The sequence below is a fragment of the Podarcis erhardii genome (genome assembly GCF_964252035.2).
Source record: "Podarcis erhardii genome assembly, chromosome: 13".
Lineage (NCBI taxonomy): Eukaryota > Metazoa > Chordata > Lepidosauria > Squamata > Lacertidae > Podarcis > Podarcis erhardii.
This window is the reverse complement of record NC_138502.1, coordinates 10,445,812-10,466,378: the sequence shown is the minus strand read 5'-3', so window position 1 is coordinate 10,466,378 and position 20,567 is coordinate 10,445,812. Positions and strand designations below refer to the sequence as shown.

General features: G+C 43.7%; 1 long non-coding RNA gene and 1 pseudogene across 2 annotated transcripts in view; both read left to right on the top strand.

Annotated features, from left to right (window-relative positions):
• The window catches only part of LOC309326667, a 172,347-nt gene that overhangs the window by 7,895 nt on the left and 143,885 nt on the right, over positions 1-20,567 (top strand). The gene's annotated exons all lie outside the window — the stretch shown is intronic.
• On the top strand, positions 9,886-11,234 carry LOC309326605 (putative olfactory receptor 2B3 pseudogene; annotated as a pseudogene). Its single transcript has one exon. The product of its transcript is annotated as a putative olfactory receptor 2B3 pseudogene (transcript).

Below are 20,567 nucleotides of genomic sequence, written 5' to 3'. Positions count from 1 at the left end.
GCGCTCCCGCCGGGACTTATTTCACCCCGGCGAGCTCGAAAAGAAGTTGAGAGCAGCAGCAGCAGCCTCCCATATCCAACCCCGCCCTCGCCGTGTCAAATAAGTCTTGGCTAGGTAGCTGGAGGAGGGGGAGGCCTGCGCCTGCGCAGAAGGGACCCAAGGCGCCCTGCGCGTGCGCCGCAGCCCAAGCTTCCCTCACAGATATATATAGACCAGACTACACGGGCCACATGACGAGGTCTGGCGGGCCGGATTCGGCCCGCGGGCCTTGTGTTTGACACCTGTGGTCTGATTCTTGCGTTTGACATTAAAACAACGTATCAAACCTCTGTTCAGCCTTGAAGTCCAGATAGTGGCTTCAGGTATGGCTTCTGGGATGATAGCATACTCCAACCTCTGCTCTTTGGGAATTGTTGGGCAAAGAAGAGAAGAATATTAGCACAGTGGCAGTAGCTCATGTTTTCCACACACAAGTTCAACCCCAGGTATTTCCAGTCACAGCTGGAACCCTTGAGAGCTACTGCCAGTATGGCTTAGAGCAGCCTTCCCCAACCTACCACGCTTCTGATGTTTTGGAGTACAACTTCTATCAACATATCCAATGGTAAAGGAACTGGAGAGACCAGGTTTGGTAAAGCTTTCTGCAAAACTTCTCCCTGGTGGATGTGGCAGTTCTTTAAGTGCTGCCTGTCAATCAGAGCCTACCTGGGTTAAAGGTAAAGGTAAAGGGACCCCTGACCATTAGGTCCAGTCGTGGCCGACTCTGGGGTTGCGGCGCTCATCTTGCTTTATTGGCTGAGGGAGCCGGCGTACAGCTTCTGGGTCATGTGGCCAGCATGACTAATCCGCTTCTGGCAAACCAGAGCAGTGCACGGAAACACCGTTTACCTTCCCGCCGGAGCGGTACATATTTATCTACTTGCACTTTGATGTGCTTTTGAACTGCTAGGTTGGCAGGAGCAGGGACCGAGCAATGGGAGCTCACCCTGTCATGCAGATTCGAACCACAGACCTTCTGATCGGCAAGTCCTAGGCTCTGTGGTTTAACCCACAGCGCCACCCGCTAGAACCCTTAAAAGATGGACTGCTGCCAACACTGCCACTTGTCCCTTAACCTTCATCTGACATGCAATGCTGCTTTTGTTTCTTGCGAGGAGGCCAGAAGCCTGTTTGTAAGGCACTGCAATAGGATATGTAGACATGACGTAAATTGTTTTCTTTATGTTCTTAAAGCATCATTCTCCCAATTCCCTTTTGGAACTTAGAATCATAGAATCATAGAGTTGGAAGAGACCACAAGGGCCATCGAGTCCAACCCCCTGCCAAGCAGGAAACACCATCAGAGCACTCCTGACATATGGTTGTCAAGCCTCTGCTTAAAGACCTCCAAAGAAGGAGACTCCACCACACTCCTTGGCAGCAAATTCCACTGTCGAACAGCTCTTACTGTCAGGAAGTTCTTCCTAATGTTTAGGTGGAATCTTCTTTCTTGTAGTTTGGAACCATTGCTCCGTGTCCGCTTCTCTGGAGCAGCAGAAAACAACCTTTCTCCCTCCTCTATGTGACATCCTTTTATATATTTGAACATGGCTATCATATCACCCCTTAACCTCCTCTTCTCCAGGCTAAACATGCCCAGCTCCCTTAGCCATTCCTCATAAGGCATCATTTCCAGGCCTTTGACCATTTTGGTTGCCCTCCTCTAGACACGTTCCAGTTTGTCTGTGTCCTTCTTGAACTGTGGTGCCCAGAACTGGACACAGTACTCCAGGTGAGGTCTGACCAGAGCAGAATACAGTGGCACTATTACTTCCCTTGATCTAGATGCAATACTCCTATTGATGCAGCCCAGAATTTCATTGGCTTTTTTAGCTGCCACGTCACACTGTTGGCTCATGTCAAGCTTGTGGTCAACCAAGACTCCTAGATCCTTTTCACATGTACTGCTCTCAAGCCAGGTGTCACCCATCCTGTATTTGTGCCTCTCATTTTTTTTGCCCAAGTGCAATACTTTACATTTCTCCCTATTAAAATTCATCTTGTTTGTTTTGGCCCAGTTCTCTAATCTGTCAAGGTCGTTTTGAAGTGTGATCCTGTCCTCTAGGGTGTTAGCCACCCCTCCCAGTTTGGTGTCATCTGCAAATTTGATCAGGATGCCCTTGAGTCCATCATCCAAGTCGTTGATAAAGATGTTGAATAAGACCGGGCCCAAGACAGAACCCTGTGGCACCCCACTAGTCACTCTTCTCCAGGACGAAGAAGAACCATTGATGAGCACCCTTTGGGTTCGGTCAGACAGCCAGTTACAAATCCACTGAGTGGTAGCATAGTCAAGTCCACATTTTACCAGCTTCTGTACAAGAATATCATGGGGCACCTTGTCAAATGCCTTGCTGAAATCAAGGTAGGCTACATCCACTGCATTCCCTTCATCTACCAGGCTTGTAATTCTGTCAAAAAACGAGATCAGGTTAGTCTGACATGACTTATTTTTCAGAAATCCATGCTGACTATTGGTGATCACAGTATTCCTTTCTAGGTGCTCACAGACTGTCTGCTCCAGAATCTTCCCTGGTATTGATGCCAGACTGACTGGGTCCTCTCTTTTCCCCTTTTTGAAAATAGGGACAACATTTGCCCTCCTCCAGTCTGCCGGGACTTTGCCTGTTCTCCAGGAATTCTCAAAGATGACTGCCAGTGGTTCTGAGATCACATCTGCCAGTTCTTTTAATACTCTTGGATGCAGTTCATCTGGCCCTGGAGACTTGAATACATCTAAACTAGCCAAGTATTCTTGTACTATCTCCTTAGTTATTCTGGGCTGTGTTTCCTCTGCTGAATCATTTGCTCCAAATTCTTCAGGTCGGGCATTGTTTTCTTTATCGGAGAAGACTGAGGCAAAGAAGGCATTGAGGAGTTCAGCCCTTTCTGTGTCCCCTGTTTGCATTTCACCATCTTCTCCTCTGAGTGACCCCACTGTTTCTTTCTTCTTCCTTTTGCTACGAACATACCCATAAAAGCCTTTTTTGTTGCTTTTAACCTCTCTAGCAAGCCTGAGTTCATTTTGTGCTTTAGCTTTTCTGACTTTGTGTCTACACGTGCTGGCTATTTGTTTGAATTCCTCTTTGGTGGTTTCCCCCCTTTTCCATTTTTTGTACACATCCTTTTTTAATCTTAACTCAGTTAAAAGTTCTTTAGATAGCCACCCTGGTTTCTTTAGGCACCTTCCATGTTTCCTTCTCATTGGTATTGCCTGAAGTTGTGCTTTTACTATCTCCCTCTTAACAAACTCCCAGCCATCATGAACTCCCTTTCCTTTTAGTATTACTGTCCATGGGATCTCACCCAGCACTTCCCTAAGTTTTATGAAGTCGGCTTTCTTAAAGTCAAGAAATTGAGTCCTAGTATGCTTGGCTGCTCCTTTCCGCTGTATAGTAAACTTCAGAAGAGCATGATCACTCGCGCCTAATGATCCTTCCACTTCTACCCCACTAACCAGGTCATCAACATTGGTTAGGACCAGATCTAAAATGGCTGTTCCTCTTGTTGCTTCTCCCACTTTCTGGACAACGAAGTTGTCTGCAAGGCCAGTGAGGAATCTGTTTGACCTTATGCTCTTGGCTGAGTTTGACATCCAGCAAATATCCGGGTAATTAAAGTCCCCCACTACTACTATCTCCCTTCCTTTTGCATGCTTGGCCATCTGTTCCAGGAAGGCATCATCTATGTCCTCCGTTTGGCTTGGGGATCTATAGTAAACTCCCACAATGAGGTCCCTGTTATTCTTCTCTCCCTTAATTTTGACCCAAATGCTCTCACTTTGGCTTTGAGGTTCTAAATCTTGGATCTCTTCACAGCTATACACATCCCTGACATATAACGCCACTCCTCCTCCTTTCTTGTCTGGTCTGTTTCTCTGAAATAGATTGTATCCCTCCATTATTACATTCCAGTCGTGGGACTTATCCCACCAGGTTTCAGTGATGCCTATTATGTCATATTTAGTTTGCTGTACCAAGAGCTCAAGCTCATCTTGTTTATTACCCATGCTTTGCGCATTAGTGTACAGACATTGAAGTCCATTAATCATTCCCCCGTGTCTCTTATTTAAGGATTTTTTCCTCCCACCACTAGGTCTGTGTGCTGTTTGCTCCATTTGGTCTATGACATTTGGATGATCATCTTCATCAATTGATAGACTCCTACCTTCAGGAGCACTGTCTCCCTCCCCCACGTTAGTCAGTTTAAAGCCCTCCTGATGAGGTTTCTGAGATTTTTAGCAAAAACATTCCTCCCAACCATTGTGAGGTGCAGCCCATCGCTTGCCAGAAGTCCATCTTCAAGAAACTGCAGTCCGTGATCTAAGAATCCAAACCGTTCCTGTTTACACCATTTGCGAAGCCAGCTGTTCACTTCCACTATTTTTCCCTCTCTCCCTGGGCCACGTCGTTCAACTGGGAGGACAGATGAGATGACAATTTGTGCATTTAATTGCTTCAATTTCCTGCCCAGAGCCTCATAGTCTCTTTTGATCTTCTGGAGGCTATTGCTTGCAGTGTCATTGGTTCCCACATGAACCAAGAGGAAGGGGTATTTGTCAGTGGGTTTTATGATTCCTTGCAGTCGTTCAGTTACATCTTGGATCTTAGCCCCAGGGAGACAGCACACTTCCCGAGACATCTTGTCAGGCCCACAGATCACTGCTTCTGTTCCCCTCAGTAGGGAATCCCCTATCACCACTACACGCCTCCTCTTAGGTTTGGTCGGGGTTCTTCCGCGAGCTGTCCGTTCCAAGGTCGCCTGCACATTCCCTGAGGACTGACTTTGCTGCTCGTCTTCATATACCTGATCGACTGTAACGAGGGAGAGATCCTCAAATGGAGTCTGCTCTTCGTCTTCCATGCTAGGGGAGAGGACCTCAAAGCGATTGTGTATTTCTAAACAATCAGAGCGAACCCTGGGCCTCCTACTTCTTTGCGTCACGTTTCTCCATAAACTTCTTCACATTGACAGGTGTGGTTCTCTGTGTTTTTTGCCAGGCTTAAAGGGTCACTACCCTTTCACACAACTAGTATTTGGTTTCATACTTCATATCCACATCAGTGGGGAAAATCAAGCCAGGCATAAAATGTTATAGTTGCTGACTGGAAGTTAAGGGTTGTGCACTGATCAGAATGGAAAGTATGGCTGTTATAAAAGTTTGGCAGGCACAAATGGTATTGAAAGTGGGACATATGTGATCACTCCAATAACCTCATGAACTCAAATCATCATGGATGTGACATAAAATGATGTCTGGTGGGGCCCTAACTTTTAGCTTAATCTACCTCACTGGGTAGTTGGTAATTCAAAAGAGATGAAAAGTATGAAAATGAGGCTGAAGATTCTGCCTGATTAGAAGAGAATCCTTATGGATGCAAATAATGTATTTATTCCTCTTCATGCTCCTCCCCTATTTGATAATAAATTATTAAATATTTATGTATATGAAAAACATAGGAAATGCACTGTGAATACTTTTCAGTATGCATGCAACATAATTTGCTTAAAAACAATGATCCCTATTCAAATGCTTTCCTGCTTTGGAATGTATACAACCTCACTTGTGGGCTAAAAAAAAATGTAAATTACTGCCTTTCTTTATTTCCACCATCTTTGTTACCTGTTTCAAAGAGCCTTCTTCCATTTTTGTATTTTAACCGCTTGCAGCCCAAGAGAGAAGGGACTATTACAAATCCAGAAGAAATCTCCAAAGGAATCTGAGGAGTCTCTGTGGAGTAGACTCACAGTCTTCATTATCGTACCGAATCCTCAGTCTCTTGATGTGTTCAAGGGGAAACAGCAATAGGAGCCACCACCTAACACTTAGAACAGGCAGCTGAACAAGCCAGATGATTTTCATTCTCCCATATAAAGCATTAAAAAAAATGGCGGGGGGAGCACCTGTCCAAATGGATTGGAAAGCAGGAGTTTAGTGGAAAGGCATCTCCTTTAACTGGCAATAGGTCATTTGTCTGGAGATTGGATGCCAGTCGAGATAGCCAATGCTAGACTTGAGCAGACACCTCACAGGTAGGGCAGTAGAAGATGCTTCAATCAAATTTGCAACACCACAGTTATTTGATGGACCAGTGATCTAACCTGATGCAAAGTAGCTTTTCTCCCAACTCTAGAGTTCAGGGACTCTAAAAATCTAGGCATCACGATTTCCTTCCAACCTCTTCCCAGCGGAGACTCTAACAGACAACATGCTAAGGGTCAGTAGCATCCCTGATGTATGTGCTACATATGTTCCTTTGGTGTGACTCCCAGTGTACTTAAAGATCAGAGTATCTTCAGACAGTTCTTGCCACTTTAAAGCTAGTAAAATCTAGGTTTTCCCTGCCTCCTATTGGAGGGATTAGCCATGAGAAGTGTGGCCACCACGATTGTGCCACAGGCATCCATTTCAAAGCAGCACAGAGAAGACCTCCACCAATAGCCCCTTGACACTGCACAATCCATCTATGTTGCGTTAGAAGCTTGACCCTAACTCAGCCAACTGTTGTACGACTTGACATAAACTCACCACATCAGGAACATCTGGGAACAGCATGAAGGTAAGATTATATTCTGCAGTTGGAAGGGAGAAAAGGAACTCATTTCACTGCTTAAGATGAAATTTACCTGCTTGGTAGTGCTATCTGCTTCAGAATTCTATGATTCTAGTCTGTCTTGTATGATCTAGTTGTGATTCCTGCATTTCAGGGGGGTTGGACTCTCGTGGTGCCTTCTAACTCTGCAATTCTATGATTCTTTGGTATGTCACTAATGTTAATATTTTCCACCTTGAAAGCTTGTTGCTTTCAATTAGTGCTGAATGAAAGGGGGGTGTATGATTTGTTTGGACATGCAACTTTTCATCTTCCCTTTTGTTTTCACCTTCAGGAGGGTTCTAAAAAGATATCCTATTCAGTTTCTCAATTTTCACTTATTTTCACTTCTTGTGAGAGAGACAACGTACTTCAGTGCAAATCTCAAGAAAATTAACTTTGGAATCTTCTCATATTCCTGTTTTGTTCTCACTTCTCTTTTTCCATGTGATAAACTGGTGATTGGTGCCCATTAATACTCTTAGGGCAAAAGGTAGGGAGGGCAATGGTATATGGAGCCAGGGCCAATGACAGGCAGATCCAACTAATTCCAGTTTTGTTCCACCCTTCTCTCTTCTGCATTCAAGGAAGAAGATGACAGGTGGTGCTGGTTGTAAGCAGGCAGGCAGACAGGCAGGTGCAGACTGGCTGAGGACAAAGGAAAGTAAGCTGAACCATTGGTATAATTGTTGAGTTGGAGGTACAGCTTTGCCAAACCTTTTGGCACAGTTTTTTTTACCAGCATTTCATGATAGGCCAGTTGCATAGAAACACAACATTCAGAAGTTGCTGAACTGGGATAGCTCAGAGACTCTTAATCTCAGGGTTGTGGGTTTGAGCCCCACATTGATTCCTGCAATGCAGGGGTTTGGACTAGACGACTGTTGTGGTAGGGTTGCCATATTTCTAGAAGTAAAATTCAGGACACAATTCACCTTTTTTTTTGAAAATGAAATTCAAAGTTGTTGAGCTTTTCTTAGGCAAGCAACCTCAAAATCCTGGACATTTCATCGATTCCCACCCCCATCCCACATCTTGTGGTCCCTGCCAGTTCTGTGATCTACCATTCGATGTTCTTGGGGCAGTAGGCTTATATGAAACAAATGAAATCTTTCTACCCTTTAAATCGGGGTTGGGGAACCTGTGGCCCTCCAGATAGACCCTGGCATGGGAGTAAAGGCTCTTCGGAATCTGAGAACTGTAAAGGGGACAATGTAGCCATGCAATTAAATAAAACCCACAGAGATGTACAGTATATGTGCTAATGCTTGTCTCGGTACTTTAGTACTCGAAGCCCCACCACTAGGGAAAGTGTGCTCAGGCAGCACATTATGAGAGTGGTGACAACACCCATCACCCTTTTTCTTCCAAGCCACTGAATCTGTGTGTGTGTGTAAACTTTACAGGCTTGGTGGGGTTCATCTGTCTGTAATTGGGAATGATTTGTGGCTGACCTCCATGTCAGCAGGGTTAAGGGATTGGTTGCAGGTGTGAGTGATTGGTGGCGAGCGTGGTGCTCAGGTGGCGGATAGGCTCTGGTTCAGGTGATAGGGATGGGAGAACGCTCTCACCATCCCTATGTGAAGGTTATTCTGTTAAAGGAATCCAGGGACTCGATAGTTTGGTTAACCCCTGAGAGGGGGTTGTGCCTGTGCCTGAGTCCAGGGGGACATCTGGGTGGTGAAGATAGCCTGTTCCCGGTTTTCCACTTATCCAGGTGTTCACCCTAGGTTGATCTATGCTGGTGCCCTGGGTCAGCGCTACCTGCAACAGTGCAGGGATCTAGTCAAACCAGAGCCTATGCAACCACTCACGTGCTGCAATCAATAAAGTTGTGGCAAAAATTCTGCCAAAAACCAAACCAAAATTTGAGTCTTGTCTGAATTTATTTAAGGGGAAGGTTTAAAGGTCTGAACACACAACAGGTCCAAGTTATGCTTTTCTTTGGTGTATTTTTATGTGTGCCCAAAGGACTTTACAACTAAAAGGTGTGGAAACTCAACACTATATCTATATTCTTTCCCCCATAATTGATTGAGCTCTCTCCATCTCCTGCCTCAGGAGAAGCTGGATTTTTGCGCGCGCGCGCACACACACACACACATCATATACATATATATGAATGAGTAGGCTATGAAGAGCAATCTTAGGTAGATCGACTCTAAGAAAAGCACCACAGAGTTCAGTCAGCTTTAGAACAGAAGAAACCAGGGACAGATGAAAACAGGAATTGGATTACCCAAATCTGGAGGGCCCCCCAAAATAGAAACTGTTAAGTGGCCACTCACACCTCACAGTGGAAAAAATGAAAGGAAATACACCACCCCCAAAAGGACACATGTTTGCACTGGTGTTATATGCTGACTAAGTCTTGCCCATGTGAGCACTGGCTGCTGAATTCTGCACCATCTGAGGTTTCCAACACATCTTCAGAGGCAGCAGTAATCTAACCTAGAGGTTACCAGAGCATAGATGATAGAAGTTAGGCTATCGCCTATCCCAGATAGGGACACAGCTGGGCCACCAGCTGAAGCTGATAAATGCACTCTGTGCCATGGAACATAACAGGCAGCTTAGAGGGGTTAAATATAAAACAATTCCTAGTTATTTGGTTTCCATTTTTCAGGGTTTTTTTCCTGCAAAAACAGGCAGCAGTCCTTCCTCCAGATCTCCACTGTCCATTATGGACTGGTATTGTATCTAAACATTTTTGGTCTGTAACTTAAAATCTATACATTATCTTTGTTGACCTTCCATATTGCTGTTTCTTCATCTTCAATATTTCCCCCCATACTTCATGTGCATTTAGAAGCAGGGCTGGAACTAAGTGTACAGTCAAGTTTTCTTATAGGTGTCTTGTTTGTCATTATGTATTTTTGTTTACCTGAAATGTTTCAACTGAAATAATAAAAGGAGCAATGCTAGCCATGCCTACTCAGATAGAATAAAGTGGGAATGACTCCAAGGTAAGTGGGGTTGGGATTGCAGTCTAAATCTTTCTCTTCACATAATCAGCATCATGGTCCAAATTGTATCACATGGTACCTTGGTGCACAGAGCTTAAATTATTTAAATCATCATGCAAAAGAATAATACCTAAGGATATTTGAGAGTCAAATGGGGGGGTGGTCCTCACAACTAAGAGCATTCACCTGCTATGTTGTTGTTGTTTCAGTTTCAAATTATATACCAGCCTTTATCCCAAGGATCCCAAGGCAGTGTACAACATTAAAAACACATTACAGTTCATCAATGATAAAACATATTGTTTAAAAACATATTAGAACCTTCCTTCTGCTTTGTGAGAGAGATGATAGTTTATGGTTGTCCCATTGTGCCTGGTCTCTTACATTTGTCCTTTCTCTACAGGGAGGAGGCAAGAATGGAATTTGAGAACCTCACCTCCGTCACAGAGTTCATCTTGGTGGGGCTCTCCAACCACCGCAAGACACAGATTCTCCTCTTTGTGGTCATCCTCATATTCTACTCATTTACCTTTTTGGGGAACCTGGTTATCATCATGCTGGTGCTGGCCGACCCCCGCCTCCATACACCTATGTACTTCTTCCTGACTCAACTCTCTGGCCTGGAGATATGTTATGTCACATGCACTGTGCCCCAGATGTTGGCTCACCTCTTGTCTGGGAATGGAGCTATCTCCTTTGCCCGTTGTGTGACCCAGATGTACCTTGGGCTGTCCCTGGGGAGCACTGAAGCACTTCTGCTTGGTGCCATGGCTTATGACCGCTATGTGGCCATCTGCCAGCCCTTGGTCTACGCTGTTGCCATGGATAAGTGGCACCAGTTGCAGCTTTCCTCAGGCTCCTGGGCAGGTGGCTTCCTGCTCTCCCTGATGAATGTGGCTTGCACTCTTCGCTTCCCCTTCTGTGGCCCCAACCTCATTAATCACTTCTTTTGTGAGATGCCAGTAGTGTTGAAACTTGCATGTGCTGACACCCGTGTTACGGAGGCTGTCGTTTTTGGAGCAGCTGTGATTATCCTTCTAGTGCCCCTTTCTGTTATCCTGACCTCTTACGGACTCATTCTGTCTTCTGTGTTACAAATGAAGTCAGCTGCAGGTCGGAGCAAAGCTTTCTCTACATGTGCTTCCCACCTGGCAGTGGTCACCTTGTTCTACGGCACTGTTATTTCTATGTATATGAGACCCAGGTCAGGGACAACTCCAGACAGTGACAAGAAAATTGCTTTTTTCTACATTGTGGTCACCCCACTTCTCAACCCTATCATTTATACCTTGAGGAACAAGGATGTCCATGGGGCAGTGGCCAAATTGCTACAAAGAGTGTCTTGGAAGAAGAAAGGATGAATGTTGCCATTCTGCTTATTTGGCTTGGATGTTATCCAAGGGCTGAGAGGAATTGATTTTTACGTCTGGCATTCACATGTCATATCAATTCTCTGTTCAGCCTTGAAATCCAATTAGTGGTCTGTTGGGCAAAGAAGGGAAAGATAGTAGTTCATGTTTTGCATACACAAGGTTGCAGGTTCAGTCTCTGGTATTTCCAGTTACAGCTGGGTTATTGTCTGGAACCATGGATTGCTACTGCCAGTATCGTGTAGAGAGCCTTCCCCAGTGGTGTTTTGGAATCCAACTCCCATCAGCCTCAGCCAGAATGGCTGATGATTAGGAATAATGGCAGTCTATGTCCAAAACATCTGGAGAATACCAGGTTTGGGAAACCTTGTGCAGATGACAGATAGATAGGTAAATGATCAGACTTGGTGGAATAAGAAACAAGTTTTATAATACTGCATAAAAAGTTTTTTATAGCAAATTATTTGTAATAACAAGAGACTTAGAGGGAGGGGTGCACAATGTCCTTGGTCCCAACGCCTTTATCTCAAAGCTGGGCTATGAAGGATCTCTATCTGAAACAATGGAGAGCCATTACCAGTTAGTGTAGACAGTACAGAGTCTGATGAACCAATGTTCTGGCTTGCTATAGGGCAGCCTCTTATTTAATGGCCATCAAGAAGAGGCCATCAGGTCAAGGAGGCCTTAAAGTAGGGAAGACACTGGCATAAAAGAAGAAAGGTTTTGCATAGTTTCTAGTTCTATACATGGCATGAAACTGGGCAGAATTTCTAAATCAGGCTGTTGGCAAAAGAAGGAGGTTCAAAAAGCAGACAGAAGCTTCCAGTTCCATAGAGTAGTCAGTCTATAGAGTAGCCAGTGTGGTGTAGTGGTTAAGAGCGGTAGACTCGTAATCTGGGGAACCGGGTTTGCGTCTCTGCTCCTCCACATGCAGCTGCTGGGTGACCTTGGGCTAGTCACACTTCTTTGGAGTCTCTCAGCCCCACTCACCTCACAGAGTGCTTGTTGTGGGGGAGGAAAGAAAAGGAGAATGTTAGCCACTTTGAGACTCCTTTGGGTAGTGATAAAGCGGGATATCAAATCCAAACTCTTCTTCTTCTTCAACATTTTCCCCATCTTGTATTGCCAACTGAAAAAGGTGGCATGTTTTTCTTCAGCTTTGCAGAATAAAGTTGTAAGTTGGTATCCTTCCTGGTGGATAGCCAACTATCTTGGCAAACTCCACACCATAGTACTTTTACGGGGAAAGGCAAAACAGGGTCTTCATGAAGATGTCATGCTAAACCATGTCTTGCTTTTTTTTAAAAAAACCATCTGTAATGCACGTTCATGTGTTCAGCAGCACCTATCCAGCCTTAGAAGCACCCGACTTCTCACCCAGGGCTGAGAGTGACAAAAGGAACCTCTAAGTGTGGTGCCTGTTAGTACAAGTGTGCCCACCAGTAGCTCCAGTGGCAAACAGAGGAAGTATGAGTAAATATTCCCTGGAAAATCTGCATTGCTGGAGAAATTGATTTCAGCTTATGTAGTGTGAGAACAAGGATAAGGTGCTTGGAGGAAGTTTGGCCCTCTTGATCCTTTCATAAAATAAACCAGCCTGAATAACCAGGCTGTGCTTCCTACTCATCATAGCAAGTGGTGCTAGGCACCTTGAAAGTGGTAATCATGCACCCAAGGCTTTGGGTCCAAGGTGTCCTTAAAATATATGGTGACACTTGCTCCCCACCCAAAACTCAGCAGTTCAGCCAATACCAGCAAGCTTGAAGTCAGTGCCTATCAGCAGATCAGGACTAATTTGAAGCTGGTAATATGGACAATATGGATGGATATAAAATATAGATTATGTAATAATGTGTACAGTGGTACCTCGGGTTAAGTACTTAATTCGTTCTGGAGTTCCGTTCTTAAACTGAAACTGTTCTTAACTTGAAGCACCACTTTAGCTAATGGGGCCTCCTGCTGCTGCCATGCCACCGGAGCACAATTTCTGTTCTTATCATGAAGCAAAGTTCTTAACCTGAGGTACTATTTCTGGGTTAGCGGAGTCTGTAACCTGAAGCGTATGTAACCCGAGATACCACTGTAGTTGAAAATGATCACATTTGGACCCATGGAAGGGATGGGAGGTGTCGTGAGATTCAGAGAAATCTCTTTATATGGATATGTATTTGGTATTGTTATAAACTCATTTTTGTAAAATCTAATAAAAATCAATTTTTTAAAAAGGACTGATTGGCAGCTATAAATGATAATGTGAAACAATGATTTGAATTGGATTGAAAAAAATGGGGTGCATTACCAAGATTTAAACATTGCATGTAGATTCAATAAAGCATAGCTAACACAATCTATCTTTATCTTTACTGTGTACATGATGAAAAGAAGTGGTTCTCCCTCAAAACCTTTCACATCAACAGAATAGGGCTTCAAAGTTCAGGAGGCATTTCAAGCCCAGCAATAACTAATATCACAATTAGGGGTTATTAGTTTCTAATGCCTGAATTATTTCTTCTCACCAGTTGCTCCCTGTTGTTCAACTCAGGTTTAACCAAAATGATATAGCATTTAGGGGCAAAAATGCAGCCCAGTAACCCAGCGCCAGAGGCCAAGATGGAGAAGATCTCCACAGCCACCATGTATTTCCCTTTTGTGCTAAGGTAAGTTGGGACAAAGGTCACCCAAACACTGCAGAAGACCAACATGCTGAAGGTGATAAACTTGGCTTCATTAAAACTGTCAGGTAACTTCCTGGCTAAGAAAGCTATTGTGAAACTGACAGTGGCCAAGAAACCCATGTAGCCTAGGACTGAGTAAAACAAGATGGCAGATCCTTCATTACATTCCAAAACAATCTCTTCAGCCATTGTGTGCATATCTACATCTAGGAATGGAGGAGAGGTTGCTAGCCACACAGTGCAAAGAGTGGCTTGAATGAGGGAGCAGGAAAGAACAACAGAAGCAGCCAGTCTTTTCCCTATCCATTTCCTCATAGTGGACCCTGGCTTGGTGGCCATGAAAGCTAGAACCACAATAATGGTTTTGGCCAAAAGACATGAAATTGCAACGGAGAAGACTATGCCAAAAGTGGTTTGTCGAAGCAGACATATCACTTTCTCAGGTCGGCCAATGAATAGCAGAGCACAGAGGAAGGAGAACAGGAGGGAGATGAGGAGAGTGTAGGTGAGGCTCCGGTTGTTGGCTTTGACTATGGGAGTGTCTTTGTGCTGAATGAAGATTGCCAGCACCAAAGCTGTGATGGAAGAAAGGGAAAGAGTAAAAGCAGCTAAAGCGATCCCCAAAGGTTCTTCAAAGGATAAGAAGCTGATATTCTTTGGAACGCATAAATCTTGGCCTTTGTTTGGATATTGACCATCTGAACACATCAAACAGTACTCCATGTCTAAGGAAAGAAATATTTTTTTCATTGCAGTGAAGTTTGCATTCAGTGCACTACAGAAACAGCTCTTTAAAACTGAATGAGAACTGCTAGCTCAAAATCAGTTCACATAATTTTCAAGCAATGTTACTTTTTCTTTTTTTTAATATCTACACAAAGCAATGATTTAAGAAGAATCCAGAATTTAGGGGTATGAAGACAGGAAAGGTAACCTGAAGCTCGGTAGATGTCTGGATTTTGGTTAATTTTTTTAAAAAAATATCTAGTTTTTCACCAAACTTTTATTAGACATTACAAAAAGAATTAGCATAACCTCCATTCTGATGTTTGGATTTTTTGCAATTATTTTCATTTGATTTCATTTTGGGTGCTGTGCATGAGAGCACACTTGCCATATTCACTTGCCATATTATACTCTATCCACTCACGTGAACTATTCATTTTAAATATGAAGGAAATGGGGGTCTGTAAACACAAATGTAAAACTATGTCCTAGAGGGAAAAATAATATGGGCATGACTTCTCTTACCTGTCTGGTTTGAAATCTTCCCTTCTGGACATAGAAGGCAATCATAGCAGCAAAATGGCTTCCCTTCCTTCTTTCTCTTGCTATAACCTGGTTGACAGACATCATTACACCATGAAATGGGTTGTACCTGTATAGAAGTGAAATTGGTTAATGTCTCAGCATTTAGGCCATATATTTCTTTGGTACTGGCATGGCAAACTGGTAATACTTTAGAGAGGCCTCCTGACAAAGCTTTCATTAAATCATGTCCACATATCAAGATGGTGTTGTCTAGGGTTTCCATATGCCCTCTTTTTCCAGGGCACGTCCTCTTTTTCATGATAAGAGTCGTCATAGTGATCCATAGTTACAAGTAGAAGTCGGCAAATGCGTCCTCTTTTTTGCTCTTCGAAACATGACAACCCTAGAATGCCTGTAGGGTGGTACCTCGGGTTACAGACGCTTCAGGTTACAGACTCCGCTAACCCAAAAATAGTACCTCGGGTTAAGAACTTTGCTTCAGGATGAGAACATAAATTGCGTGGAGGTGGCGCAGCGGCAGCGGGAGGCCCCATTAGCTTAAGTAGTACCTCATGTTGAGAACAGTTTCAGGTTAAGAATGGACCTCCAGAACGAATTATGTAAGTTCTTAACCCGAGGTACCACTGTAATCACAGTTTTTAGTACAAATGGCAATCATTTTAGTCACATCCAATTGATGTGTGATTGATGAGGCACAGATCCTTTTGGAACCAGAAGGCGGCAGGACTGGGGCAGAACTGGGGATGTAATGGGGCAGGGCACACTTATATGCACTCCACTGATGCACATGGGGGCCTAATGAAATGGTCTCAGCCTGTATATGAAAATAGTTCTCAAGGAAATATTTCCACTCCCTCTGTGATTTGGCCAGTGTCTTTCCATCAGAACACTTTAAACCTCACTTGACAAATTTCTGACAGCTTGACAAAATCCCTCATGTTTGCTTCATTATATGTTGCTTATTCTTTACCATGTTGTTAGTTTCCCCATTCCTGCACATGCTTGGAAGTAAAGTGTGCAATATTCAACAGGGCATCCTCCTACTCACCTCTGCATAAAATTACAGAACATGTGTGTCACCCTGGGCCTACAGACTTCACATGACCCTTGGAGGTCTTAAGTGTGATATATACATGGACACACACCAAGGCTGTCTCCTACTTCATTCCTCCCAGCATGTTGTCAAACTTTGCTCCCTCCCTGCAAAGGGGGTGGGCTGAGGAAACACATAGTGAGATTCATCGCAAACATCTTGCAACTCACAGAAACAGTGTTCCTCACGGTTGGGCTTGTGATGGGGAAGATGGCACATGGGAAGAAAGAAGTTCCAAAATAGCAGAGTCCACTAGTCAGAAACTCAAAACATGCCTTTTAGTGTGTCTTCCCCTGTTCTGTAGAACAGCCTTTCTGTCAAGACATGACTAGCATCCACTACCTGCATTTTCTGGAAACAATTGAAGATATTTATGTTCCAACAAGCTTTCCATGCTTTCCAAGCTGGATGAATAGTTCTGTCAGGGGTGTCCACTTTATACTGTTTTTAAATGTAGCTATTATTTCTGTTATTTCTGTGTGCTGTTTTAAACTCTTTAAAAAACAGTTTCCTTGTACATCACCTTGAGTGCGTGTGGAGGAGGATTATATACAGTGGTACCTCAGGTTACATACACTTCAGGTTACATACGTTTCAGGTTACAGACTCCGCTAACCCAGAAATAGTGCTTCAGGTTAAGAACTTTGCTTCGGGATGAGAACAGAAATTGTTCTCTGGCAGTGCGGCGGCAGCAGGAGGCCCCATTAGTTAAAGTGGTGCTTCAGGTTAAGAACAGTTTGAGGTTAAGTACGGATCTCTGGAATGAATTAAGTACTTAATCTGAGGTACCACTGCAATTGTAATAGAATATGCTTACCTCCATGTTCGTGTCCTCTTCAAAAGTGTGCATGAATATGCGCAAACAAATGACTGTGTGTGAACGAGCATGGACCCCCTCCCATGTTTAGAACCACCCACCAGCATGTGGTCCCAAACCATGAATCATCTGTACCTGGTTAAAAACACTGGGCCATCTGATGCTATTCACAGAAACGTTCAATTCTTTCTCTTTGGAAGCAATGGGGTCTATCTCTGCAACCTTGACTCTCAGGAAGGACAGGTTTGGAAATGTGACCCAGCTGATAATATCAAATCCAGTGGCCAAGTATCCATTTTGGTCAAAGGAAACTTCATCCCTGGCACTGTTGTTAAATGAGACTCCTTTCAGATAGTGCTGAAGCTGAATCAAAAGAATAAAGAGAATACCATTTTCCCCTCACAACAGTCCCTTTAAAAGTCATGGTGTAGCTACTCCTGCAGCCAACACAGATACTGCTTAGCCAAGAACCCTTTTGCCCAGAGTTGTGGGGGGTTCTGTCTTTCAAAAATATATATTTTAACTTCCCTCTGCCATTTTGTTGTACAATTTTAAATTTATCCTAATTTGTGTTGTCATCATCACAGCCAATGGGTGATCTCTCTCTTGCCTTTGCACCATGGCTTTCTGATGGGGGACCATTCCACTAGGCTTCACTGCCATGGGCAAGTAGGCAGGAAACAGGGAAGTGCCTTAGAATAGAATCATAGAATCATAGAGTTGGAAGAGACCACAAGGGCCATCGAGTCCAACCCCCTGCCAAGCAGGAAACACCATCAGAGCACTCCTGACATATGGTTGTCAAGCCTCTGCTTAAAGACCTCCAAAGAAGGAGACTCCACCACACTCCTTGGCAGCAAATTCCACTGTCGAACAGCTCTTACTGTCAGGAAGTTCTTCCTAATGTTTAGGTGGAATCTTCTTTCTTGTAGTTTGGATCCATTGCTCCGTGTCCGCTTCTCTGGAGCAGCAGAAAACAACCTTTCTCCCTCCTCTATGTGACATCCTTTTATATATTTGAACATGGCTATCATATCACCCCTTAACCTCCTCTTCTCCAGGCTAAACATGCCCAGCTCCCTTAGCCGTTCCTCATAAGGCATCGTTTCCAGGCCTTTGACCATTTTGGTTGCCCTCCTCTGGACACGTTCCAGTTTGTCAGTGTCCTTCTTGAACTGTGGTGCCCAGAGAGCCTTATTGGAGGGCTGCCCCTGCCAACACCACGCATAATTTTACACACACCTACCATGTCCCCACTTTGCTTGCCTCACCCGACCAGCACCAGATCTTGTAATCAGTGCTATTTTTCTAGAAAAAGAGGTGCCATAACTCACCATGAACACCTCCATCACTCTCTTAGAATGGCAATGACGCCCACCTGAGAGGTGCCAGAACTGAGTTCCTGTGAGTTCCCCCTGAAGAAACACCCTGCTTGTAGCCTTTACTCATAGGGATGTTGCTCCAGTCCCTTGACCATTTTGGCAGTCCTTTTCTAAGCCTTCTCCAGTTGAGCAATATGCTTTTTGAGGTGGGATGACTGTAACTGTGCACCACATTGCGAATGTTTATTTTCCATCTAGATGCCTAAAATAGAATTCACCTTTTCTTCACAACTACAACCTGTTGGTTTCTCCCCATTTAGCTATGAATTCATAATGTAAGAAGGGAATTTAAAAGAAATGAAGGTCATATACAAAAAAACTTATACACTCCCCCCTTATATTCTCTCTCCCTCTCTCTCCCTCTCTCTCCCTCTCTCTCTCTCTCCCTCTCTCTCCCTCTCTCTCCCTCTCTCTCTCTCTCCCTCTCTCTCCCTCTCTCTCCCTCTCCCTCCCTCCCTCTCTCTCTATCTCTCTCTCTCTCAACACAAACGTACACACAGTGTCTGCATGGCTTAAGGACTGTTGTTCCTCACACAGATATTGTGAGCCAGTGGTAGCTTTGAAAGGGCAGCATGCCCTAGGGTATCTACAGCATCATCCTGGTTGGTGTCCCACAAGGTTAGCAGATTTGCTGTGCATGTTAAATGGGAAGTAGAACAGCACTGTTAAGACACCGATGAAGTAGTCAACACCATCTTAATGGTGGGGTCCATAAGCACTCAGTGGAACTTGAATTTATTACTGCAGCTGCTTTAACCAATGCTTTTTATATCATGTTCTACAATGTACAAATGAAGCAAAGCAAGAGAATGAACACTCCTATATTTTCTGCTACAGACATTACCTGCCATGGTTGTTGATTCGGAAGCTTCCATCTCCTTCTTTCCACTGTCACTCTGTTTTTTAATTTGGAGGACCGCATGGATTGCAAAGCATGTGCCACAGCATAGACTGCATTGTACATGCTGTAACTGTGGCCAGTCATGCTCATGTCAAAAACAGATCCAGGAAGTGCTTCCAGTTTCTCATCCCCGGTGCAGACCTCCCCACTAGCATGATCTCCATCAGAGGTGGGGAACTCACAGTTGAATGCCTTCTGCCAAAAGATCTTGAGAAAACCATCTCCTTTTTCCAAATTGGGATTTTTCAACTGAAGAAATGTCTGGAATCCTGACACCTCCTTTGAGTGAATCGCCAAGGACATAGCACCGTGGATTACGTCTATGTCGAAACCTCTTTGAAAGGAAAGTGAAACGAACTCCATACGACCTATCATAATCCAGATTTTACCTGCTGTCTTCATTGGTGTGTCCACAATGCCTGAAGTAACAGGAAACATTCTCAGAAATATCATGGTTTGAATTTCGCCATGTACAAGCACAACAGTGGCAGTGCTCCTCAAAATAACCATGTATGTTTCCATCGTATTCTCCAGAATTTCTCCAAAGTCAGTTGCAAAATGTGCCAGTTTGTGATAAAATTCAATAAATGCAAAGCAGATGCCGCTCTGGGAAAACTTTGGAAGAATGGCCTGGACAACCCTTTCTCCGCTGTCAGCATGTAAAGTAACTATCCCAATCCAGGTCCATTTGAAAAACAGCAGCAACTGGAGAATCCCAAAATACTGGTGGTACCAATCAGGGAACAATTGCAGGAAGAACGCTCCTTGTTTTTGATCATTCGTCACTGAAGCAGAGCCATATCCAAGCTACATGGGAAATAACCAGAGAAAATAGCAACAATCTATTTCCAAAACTCTGTTCATTTTCATTCATTCATTCATTTTTTTGTTTTTTGTTTAATGCTTTTTATTCGATTTTTCATTTGTTAATCATTTACATATTCCAATCCTTTTTTTATTTTTACATATACTGTATACATAGTTAAACCAAACAACATCCATAATTCTTCACCAGTGACTTCCCACCACCTCATTGCAGCTTCTTCTCTCTTATTTTTCTATTAACAATAATGTTGTTTATCTTTATTATCTTTTTATTACATAATATAAAACTGATCTATGTGAATTTTGACTTTGTGAAATTTATTCGAAACATATCAAGGGTATGATTTGCGAACAATGTTTTTCCAAATATTCTTTTGCACTTTTCCCACTTTTTAAAAAAGTTTTTGGTTTGGTTGTTGTCTAATTGCCGCTGTCATTTTTTGCCAATTCCATATACTCACACAGCCTGTTTTGCCATTCTTCCTTGGTTGGTATCTTATCCCCTTTCCAGTTCCTAGCGATCAACATTCTAGCGGCAGTTTTGGCATACCAGAACACCTTTTCCTTATCACTGCGGATACTGGTTGTCAGAATGCCCAACAGAAAGGCTTCAGGGTTCTCCCCTGAATGTTTG